Here is an 8,632-nt window from a genome sequence, read left to right as displayed (position 1 = left end):
CGCCCCTCACCCCCTCCCCGCCTTCCTCCTCTGCAATCCTCCCAAAATACACGAGCACACAAAAAGAAAAACACCAGCAGATTTTTTATTTCAGAGAGTAAACACTTGGGCCGTGGGGGTCTGGAGGTTATGGGAAAAGAGGAAACCATCGGGCTAATCAGGCCGGCACACACTTCCCCTGCTGAAATAAAACAGAAATCATTGCTCCGCAGGCCGGCGGTTTAACCCCGGCGCTGCCAGCGAGGCGGGCGCAGGCAGGGCCCGCCCGGAGGGAGGCAGGGCGTCCGGGAGGACGGGCTGCAAGATCCCGGCCCGGGCGGGGAGGAGAGCCGCGAGGAGCGCACAGCCTTTCCATTCCGTCGTGGGTAGCGCATCTGCCCCGAGCCGAGCTTGAGAAACAGACGGTTGGAACAGAAGAGATTCTGGGCGTAGATTCAGTTTTGCAAGAGGCTGGAGGGAGCTCCAGATGGGTTGCGGAGATCTATGAGGTGGCTCAGGGAGACAACGCTCTGTCCGGCGCGCACGTGCGCACGGATCCTGTTGGGAAACGAGCTCGGGCGTTGCTGAGACTCGTCTGGACCGAGGTTTTCGCCCGGCCACCTCCCAGCTCAGCGAGCCTGGCCCCATCACTGACCCCTTCTGGGTCTCAGCGTCCTCATGTGTGATACAATAGTGCCTGCCTCACAGAAATACGGTGAGGGACAGGAAACCGTACTGAACGTGGAAACGGCAAGCACCAAAGCATGGCTCTCAATTCATGATTTCATAGATTACTTTCAACTGATCAGGTTCCTCCCTCCGCCCGCCCCCCTTTCCTTCCTTCTTCCTTCCTTCCTTCCGTCCTCTATTCAGTGCCTTCAGCTTCCATCTTCACTCACTCGCCTCCTTGCTGCCTGTCTGGAGATCGTAAATATCGCATGGGTCAGAGGTCATAAGTCAAACATGGGACCTAATTACACTCTGCGAGAAATTACCTTCCCACTGATGTATAGGGCAACCTTTGGCTCTCTCTGAGGCTGCCAGTGTGAGAGGCCCGTCAGCTTCGGTTCTGACCCTGCCCCCATACCATGGTATAGTCAGCTGACCGTTCCCCAGCCCCCCACCCCCCTTCACTGTGAGGATGTGGAATAGGGACCCTTCCTCCACTGGGTTCCTGCACAGTCCGGTTAGATTCACTCAGCACCTCCATAGAAACATTTGACTCTTTTGGACTTTCTTGCTATTTAAGAAAACAGACCTTCAGAACCTCTCTGTTCATCCTTGCAGGGGGCATTAAAAAAAACAAAAAAACAGGGGGCTTCCCCGGTGGCCCAGTGGTTAAGACTTCGCCTTCCAATGCAGGGGGTGCAGGTTCGATTCCTGGTTGGGGAGCTAAGATCCCACATGCCTCGGGGCCAAAAAACCAAAAACATTAAACAGAAGCAATATTGTAACAAATTCAATAAAAACTTTAAAAATGGTCCACATTAAAAAAATCTTTAAAAAAAAGCAAAAAACAAAGCTACCAATTCCTGAAGTTGTTTTTACCAGTCTTTTCCGTACCTCCTCAGACTTGCTGAAGTGGACCTTAAGAAACAGACCCCAGTGATTTCAGTATCCACAGACCCAGGGTTCTAGTTGCCTTTGCAGTTGTCACTTGATTCCTTACCTGCTTCAGACATGTTTTTTATCAACCCTGACAACTTTCTGCTGAGTCTCAGACCTGTAGATTCTCATAGAGAGCAGGGGTGCTTGATACAGATGAGTTTCAGAAATGTGGGATTCCCTCTGAAACTGTGTGCAAGGATGTTTCTAAGGGTCTGTAGCTTTCCTCTGATTCTCAAGTGATCTGAGGTCCCCAGGAGGTTAGGGTACCTTTGTACCCCCTGGTAGCACTTAGCATGTTGTACTTAGCGAGCACGCCAAGCATATTTTGTTGAACTGGGTTGAATTCACTTGTAAAGCTTCCTTCCTCTCAATCCCTTCTCACCACTCTGGTCGGTCCCAAGAGATTGTCTTTAAATCTGGAAACTGTTTCCATCCCATTGTCTCGGAGGCATTGGGCACGGACGCCTTGTCTGAAGTGAGGCCACTTCTCTCCTGTTTCCTTTTCAACATCTCCCTTTATCTCACACTCCTCAGAATGATCTCTCCAAACGCCCATGAAGGGTAGGGACCTGTGGTGTCTCCACTGGGAGGTGGAGGCGGGATGGGGCAGAGCCCTTGGGCCACTTCAGAGCAGCACAGAAGCATCACACTGTGATCTGCTTCTCACGGACGAGCCAGTGAATGAGAGATTTTCCCAGCATCGCTGTCTCATGCAGTGGGGAAAAATGAGCGGTAGGGACGGTGCCTCTGAAGAGGGATGGAAGTCCAGAGCCAGCACCCTTCCCACAATGGGGGGAGAAGCCACCGCGGCACGTAGAGTTCCTTCACTCCCCCAGCCACTGCCTCTGATGCTGGCCGTCCTTTGGAGTCTTAGCTCTAGTTTCCGTTCTTTACCTTCTCTTGGAACCATTGGCTGTTACATCCTCTGCCACAAACTAACTTGGACAAGTGGAGACCATTTTCAGAGTCTCAAATTGAGCACGAGGCATTACCCCACACTGGTCAGCTATTTGGAGCTGCCCAGGGATGGCTCAGCATTTCCTCCTATGGTCAGTAAAGATGGACATTCTTAACCGAGCAGGCCTATAGCCTGCATCCCGTTGATAGGCTGAATATTGGGTCTTACAATGAAAGTGGCTGAAATGTCTGTAGCCTGTTCCTGGTCTGTTGAGTAAAGATTGGAAATTACAGAAAAGTTGTCGTGTTTCCTTCAACCACATCCAGAATATTCAGGCATTTCATCAGTACTTTGTGCTTGGAGTTTAAAGTTCCTAAACAACAAAACCAGCCTACCATGGTGCAAAGTTTGGTTGACGTTTAGTGGTAGTTTTTTGTTTTGTTTTCAGCATGGTTCAGATCCCTCAGAATTTTCAGTTAGATATCTGTGCTTATCTCTCTTCCTTGTTGCTTATCTACCAATCAATTAAGAAATTAAAAATGTAGAGTAAAAATAGTTCCTATCCCATTCTTCTTCAATTTTAAATAATCTTATTGTAGGACGTCCAGGAGAAGGTCTGCCTTTTTCTAGAACAACTTGAGAGGTAGAATAATTGCCATTCATGAAATACTTTCTCTAGGCTAAGGATCACACACGTGTGGTCTCTTTGACTCTTACAATATTCCTAAGAGGGCGATATTATTCCCATTTTACAGATGAGATGAATGAGGCTCAGAGAGTTACTTCCCCCACAAGTCTAACCATAATTCTCGGAGGTGAGGAGAGGGTCAGTCAAACTGGGATCTTCCTTCAAAGCCCATGCTCTTAAGCATTGTACAAACTTTGCTGCCCAAACATTTTTTTTTTTTAAGTCTGCATCGTTGCCTAGTGGCTGATGTCCACCCTATAGGATAATATACGCTTTCCTAATTTCCCCACAAACTAGAGACCCTTAAAAACCTTGCAGAGGTGAAATAGAGGAAATGAGCCTCTGTGGTCTACTTTTTGGACCTTCTCTCTGGTTTCTTTTGGTTCCACATTGGTTCCTTAAGGGCATGAAGGAGCAAGGTCATCTGCAGAGCTGCCGTGGAGAATGGTTTCCTTTGCTGGCATTCACTTCGGGTCTGTCACGGAAGCATGGCATTACCTTTGCCCCTTGCCCCCTCCTCCATCAGCCAGCTCTGTGAGCAGACAGAGTCGCTGAGCCCAACTCAACCCTGAGAAGTTTCTGAAAGGTTATACCCTTGAAGCTCTCCACGGTGCAGGCAGCACGTGCTAAAGTTTACACAGACTCCTCGGACCTCTGAATAGAGAGACTAATTGTGGGGAAGCTGCCTTTCAGCGCACAGGATGGGCTGTTCTCTGTGGGTTTTACTATCAAAAGGCTTTCAAAAGTGTAGTGGAGCCATTGTTGAATATTTCACAATGAATTAAATACCATTTCTCTCCTCACAGCTGTTCCATGTGAGTGAACGGAGTGCTTTTTTTTTTTTTTTTTCCTGGCAGAAGACGTCTGCTGTATAAACCTAAGCACTGGGGTAATGAGATTATTTGTGTGCGAATTCTTTAGGAAAAGCGTTTCTTTATTTTAAACTCAATGTGATGCAGGGCTGCTGCTCAGGAGATGGCAGGGAGAGCCTCGGAGAAGAATGCGATGGAAATGTCTAAGCAGAGCTGGGAAAAGCAGGGGTGAGGGGCTCAGGGACCAGACCTCCAGCCTCTGTACATTCATCCACATTTCCCCAGGGCCGCCTGCATCTCCCAGATCTACTCACTGGGCTATGGAGGCGGGAAATTCCATATATTTTTTTAGTAACAATTAATCACTTTTCCATCTGCCCTTTCAAAATTCCTTCCTGATCTCACAAGTTTTAAATGGCATCGAAGGAACCCTTGTTTTGCTCTCTACCTATTTTTATATCAAGGAGCATTTAAAAACTTTAAAGTGTAAAAGACACAAAGAAAATCGCTTTCTCATAATGTTGAGGGCGGTTTCCACCCTTAGGACATATTTGACCTTACTGTTGCTAGAACATTAAGTGCTTCACGGAGTATCCAGTCATCTTCCCTTGCTTGAATTACTTTCCTCTTCAAATTTTTCATTGCCTTCCGTAGACATTGAGCTTCAGGTAATCAGTGAATTGGAACTAAGTATAAAATTGATTAAGATTAAATACTAGAGTAGCCTTAACTCTTCTTAAAGCATCATCGGGGAGTTACCAGGTCTTCTTTAGATCCATTGAAATCCAAGAAAAAGACAGGGGAAAGAAATGGGAAGAAGAGGGATTTAGATTATCCACGGTGAAATTTAACTCTGAAATCTATTATTAAAGGAATTTGCAAATTGCCTCTCCCCTCAAATATCCTTCAGGATATTTCAGAAGTAGTTTAAGTAATTTTTTATTATCCTTCTGCTTCTATCACATAAGACAAAAATTTTGAACCTTTTGAGAGAAGTTCAGGAGAATGTTTCAGGATACTATCAAACGGGTAAGAGTAGGCCAGATAGGAAAAGAAGAGGACAGAGCGTTTCAAATGTAATTCTGAATTTCTCCCATTTTGATCCCTTACTCCCTCCGCTTCCCAAATTTCCCAAAGTCTATGGCAGGGTGAGCAGGTGGGAATGAATCATTCTTCCCCTCGCTCTAATGGATGTGAAAGATCTGCTGGAAAGGCAAGAGCGAATCTATGCCGTTTCTGTTGCTTTAAAACACCTAATCTTTTCCCTCTTCCTGGCTGTGTACCTGTACTTTGCCATGTGCGTATATACCAGGCTTTGTTTATTTTGTTGTAACAATCACTATAAAAATAATATATCTCTTTAAAGAAAATGTGTAAATTAAAGACTAGTTGGGAGGGGAGGGGGAGGCAGTTCAGTTCCGTCACTAATGGTTAACACATTGACGTCTCTTCCGTGGATATTTTCTCTGTGACCAGTTCACCTGGATATCACACAGGTATCTCAGTTACCACTGGGCTTATCTCTTACTCCTCTGCCTCTGTAGGAAGCCTGTCTTTACCCTCTACCCCAGTGTCACGTCCTCTGCCAATCACCAGGCTGGAAAATGGGGAGTTATTATCCACTCCCTGCTTTGTGCCTTAAGCCTTGTGTTGGTCAAGGCTCTTTTTGTTTGCAAGTGGCAGAAACCTGGCTCAACTGGCTTTATTTTATTTTATTTTTTAACTTTTTATTTTATATTGGAGTAGAGTTGATTAACAAAGTTGTGTTAGTTTCAGGTGTACAGCAAAGTGATTCAGTTATACATATACACGTAGCTATTCTTTTTCAAATTCCTTTCCCATTTAGGTTGTTACATAATATTGAGCAGAGTTCCCTGTGCTATACAGTAGGTCCTTGTTGGTTATCCATTTTAAACATAGCAGTGTCTACATGTCAGTCCCAAACTCCCTAAGTATCCAATTTCAGAAGGGGATTTATTGAGTTATAGAACTGAGAGATCCAGTAGAAGAGCCAGCCTGCGGAACTCTAGACAATCAAATAATCTTGTCAATTCCCCTTTTCTCCTCTCCCTCCCCCCTTCCCCCTCCTTCCCTTCCTCCTTCTCCTCCTTCTCCTCCTTCTCCTCCTTCTTTAGCTCATGTCTTTGCTTTAGTAGAGGGGGGCTGGGAGGGGTCCCATGCTGGAAGAAGAGGGGGAAACTCTCGGGAGAGAAAAACAGTAGATGACCAAGTCTGTCAACTTTATCTTCTAAATATCTCCTGAATTTACCCCATCTTCCCTCTTATTATTGTCAATACCTTGGTTCAGGTCCCAGTACCGGTGAGCTAACCTTTTATTGTTGAGATCATCAAGTGTTGCAGTCACTGATTTTTGTCTTCCCTGTTAGTCTACACGCACCTTGAAGGTAGGGCTTTGTCCTTGTCACGTTCATAGGACGTGGCAGAGGGCCTGAACTGTCATAGGCACTCAATTCAGGTGTGTTGGGTAAAGAGACCAGGGTTATTAAATTCATCTGTCAGGATGATTGTGAAAAGTACCCAGGATTTTAAAATCAATTAAGTCGCTAAATTAAAAAACAATGAAACACCCCCCGCCCCAAACCCTTCAAAAGAAAATTCCAATATTGTCCCAGAAGGCCCTTTGTGTTCCGGCTCTTCTCCTTCTAAGGTCAAGGGACTTTACCATTTATTCCTGTGTCCCCAATACTGAGCCTAATACTTGCCATGGAGCAGAGCGTTGATCATTATCTGTATCCTGCTTGTCCAAACTCACCACGGCTTGTGGTGGGTGGTTGGTGGCTTGGTAGTCAACTGGATCAGAAATAATTCAGTTTTGGACTGGGTTAGGGTCTAAGTTGACCTTGGTTAGAGCCCTTTTATTCTGTCCTTCATCAATCAGCACATACATATTGAGCTCTTGTTCTGCATTCGGGATACTGGGCCACAAAGTAGGGCGGGCGGCACACTTGTCTTCAAGGGGCACCAGCACAGCCTTGGTGGGGAGCTAAGGGAGACACAGCTATGCCGGGCAGTCGGGTGAGCCTGGGAGGAATGGGGATGATAAGGACAGCATTTTTGCTGCAGACTCCAGGTAAGGAGAGACCAGCACAGCCAGGCTCCCCCGGGGCCTCTTTCCAAATTGAGAGAAAGGGAAGGTGGTGTGGGGGGAATTCATCTTGAGGTTCATTCGTTTGTGCAAACTTGGTCAGGGGAACAGGACAGAGTTCAATGTGAAAAGGGGCTGTTTTACTGATGTTTAGAATAGTGGCCGCTCTTGTTCTGCTTTATGTATCCTGGTTCCTTGTCAGTCTTTCCTGCGTTCCCCTCTGTTGATTTTCACCTCCCTGGCCCTAATCTGCCTGCCTCCAGAGATGAGTTTATCCTCTCCTCGGGCTTCCCAACCTGAGTGCGACGTTCCATTCCCTGGGTCTGCTGCTTCTCACTTCGTTAGCGTTGCCGATGTTTATAAAGCCAGGAGATAATATTTTTAGGTTTCATTTGGAGTTTCCCGGGCAGCCTCTCTTTAATCCACTTAGGAAGTTTAGAAAAGAAGGTCACAGAAATGTTAGATGTTTTTCCACTGAACTTTGGTTAAGCAAATGGTCTTGGGGTGATGTTCACAGACTCCACCGGGCAGACTTACCGGATGACTGGAACTCCTTTCTCTTTCTTTTATTCGTCTTGCTTCACCTCTGGAAAAGCACAGTTGTTTTGTTTTGTTTTTTTCTTTTTCAAACAACTTTATTGAAGTAAGCTTCACTGAGATACAATTCGTTACACGATACAATTCACTCATTTAAAGTGTAAAATTTAAGGGTTTTTAATATATTCACAGTATTGTGCAATTATCACCATAATTTAATTCTGAAACATTGCTGTCCCTCCTAAAAGAAACCTCATACTCGTTAGCAGTAAGTCCTATTCTCCCTCCACCCGCCCCCGCCTTGCGCTAGTAACCACTGGTCTAAGTTTGTCTTTTTAAATTTACCCTTTCTGGACTTCTCTTGTAAATGGAATCATACCATATGGGAGCTTTAGTGACTGATTCTTTCACTGTTTTCAAGGTTCATCCATGTTGCAGCATATATCAGTACTTCATTCTTTTTTAATCACTGAATGCTCTTCTGTTATATGGATATGTCACAACTTACGTGTCCATCATTTGATGGACATTTGTTGGCACTTTGTATCTGTTAGAAATAATCCTGCTATGAGCATTCATGTGTAAGTTTTTGTGTGAACATGTTTTCATTTCTCTTGGATTTATGCCTAGAAGGGGAATTGCTGGGTTGTATGGTAACTGTATGTTTAACTATTTGTGGAACTGACAAACCATTTTCCAAACTGGCTGCACCATTTTACATTCCCACCAGCAATATACAAGTGTTCCAGTAATGACATATCCTCACCTGGACTTGTTATTGTCTGTTTTCTGGTTAGATCTCATCATGGATATGAAGTAGTATCTCATTGTGGTTTTGATTTGCATTTCCTTATTGACTGATGATCTGGAGTACTTGTTCATATGCTTATTGGCCATTTGTTTATCTTCTCTGGAGAAATGTCTATCCAAATCTTTGCCTGTTTTTTAATTGAGTTGTCTTTTTACTATTGAGTTCATCATGTAGTTTAGACATAAGTTCCTTA

The sequence above is a fragment of the Neophocaena asiaeorientalis genome, unplaced genomic scaffold (assembly GCF_003031525.2).
Source record: "Neophocaena asiaeorientalis asiaeorientalis breed wild unplaced genomic scaffold, Neophocaena_asiaeorientalis_V1.1 scaffold308, whole genome shotgun sequence".
Taxonomy (NCBI): domain Eukaryota; kingdom Metazoa; phylum Chordata; class Mammalia; order Artiodactyla; family Phocoenidae; genus Neophocaena; species Neophocaena asiaeorientalis.
Note: the sequence above shows the minus strand (reverse complement) of the source record.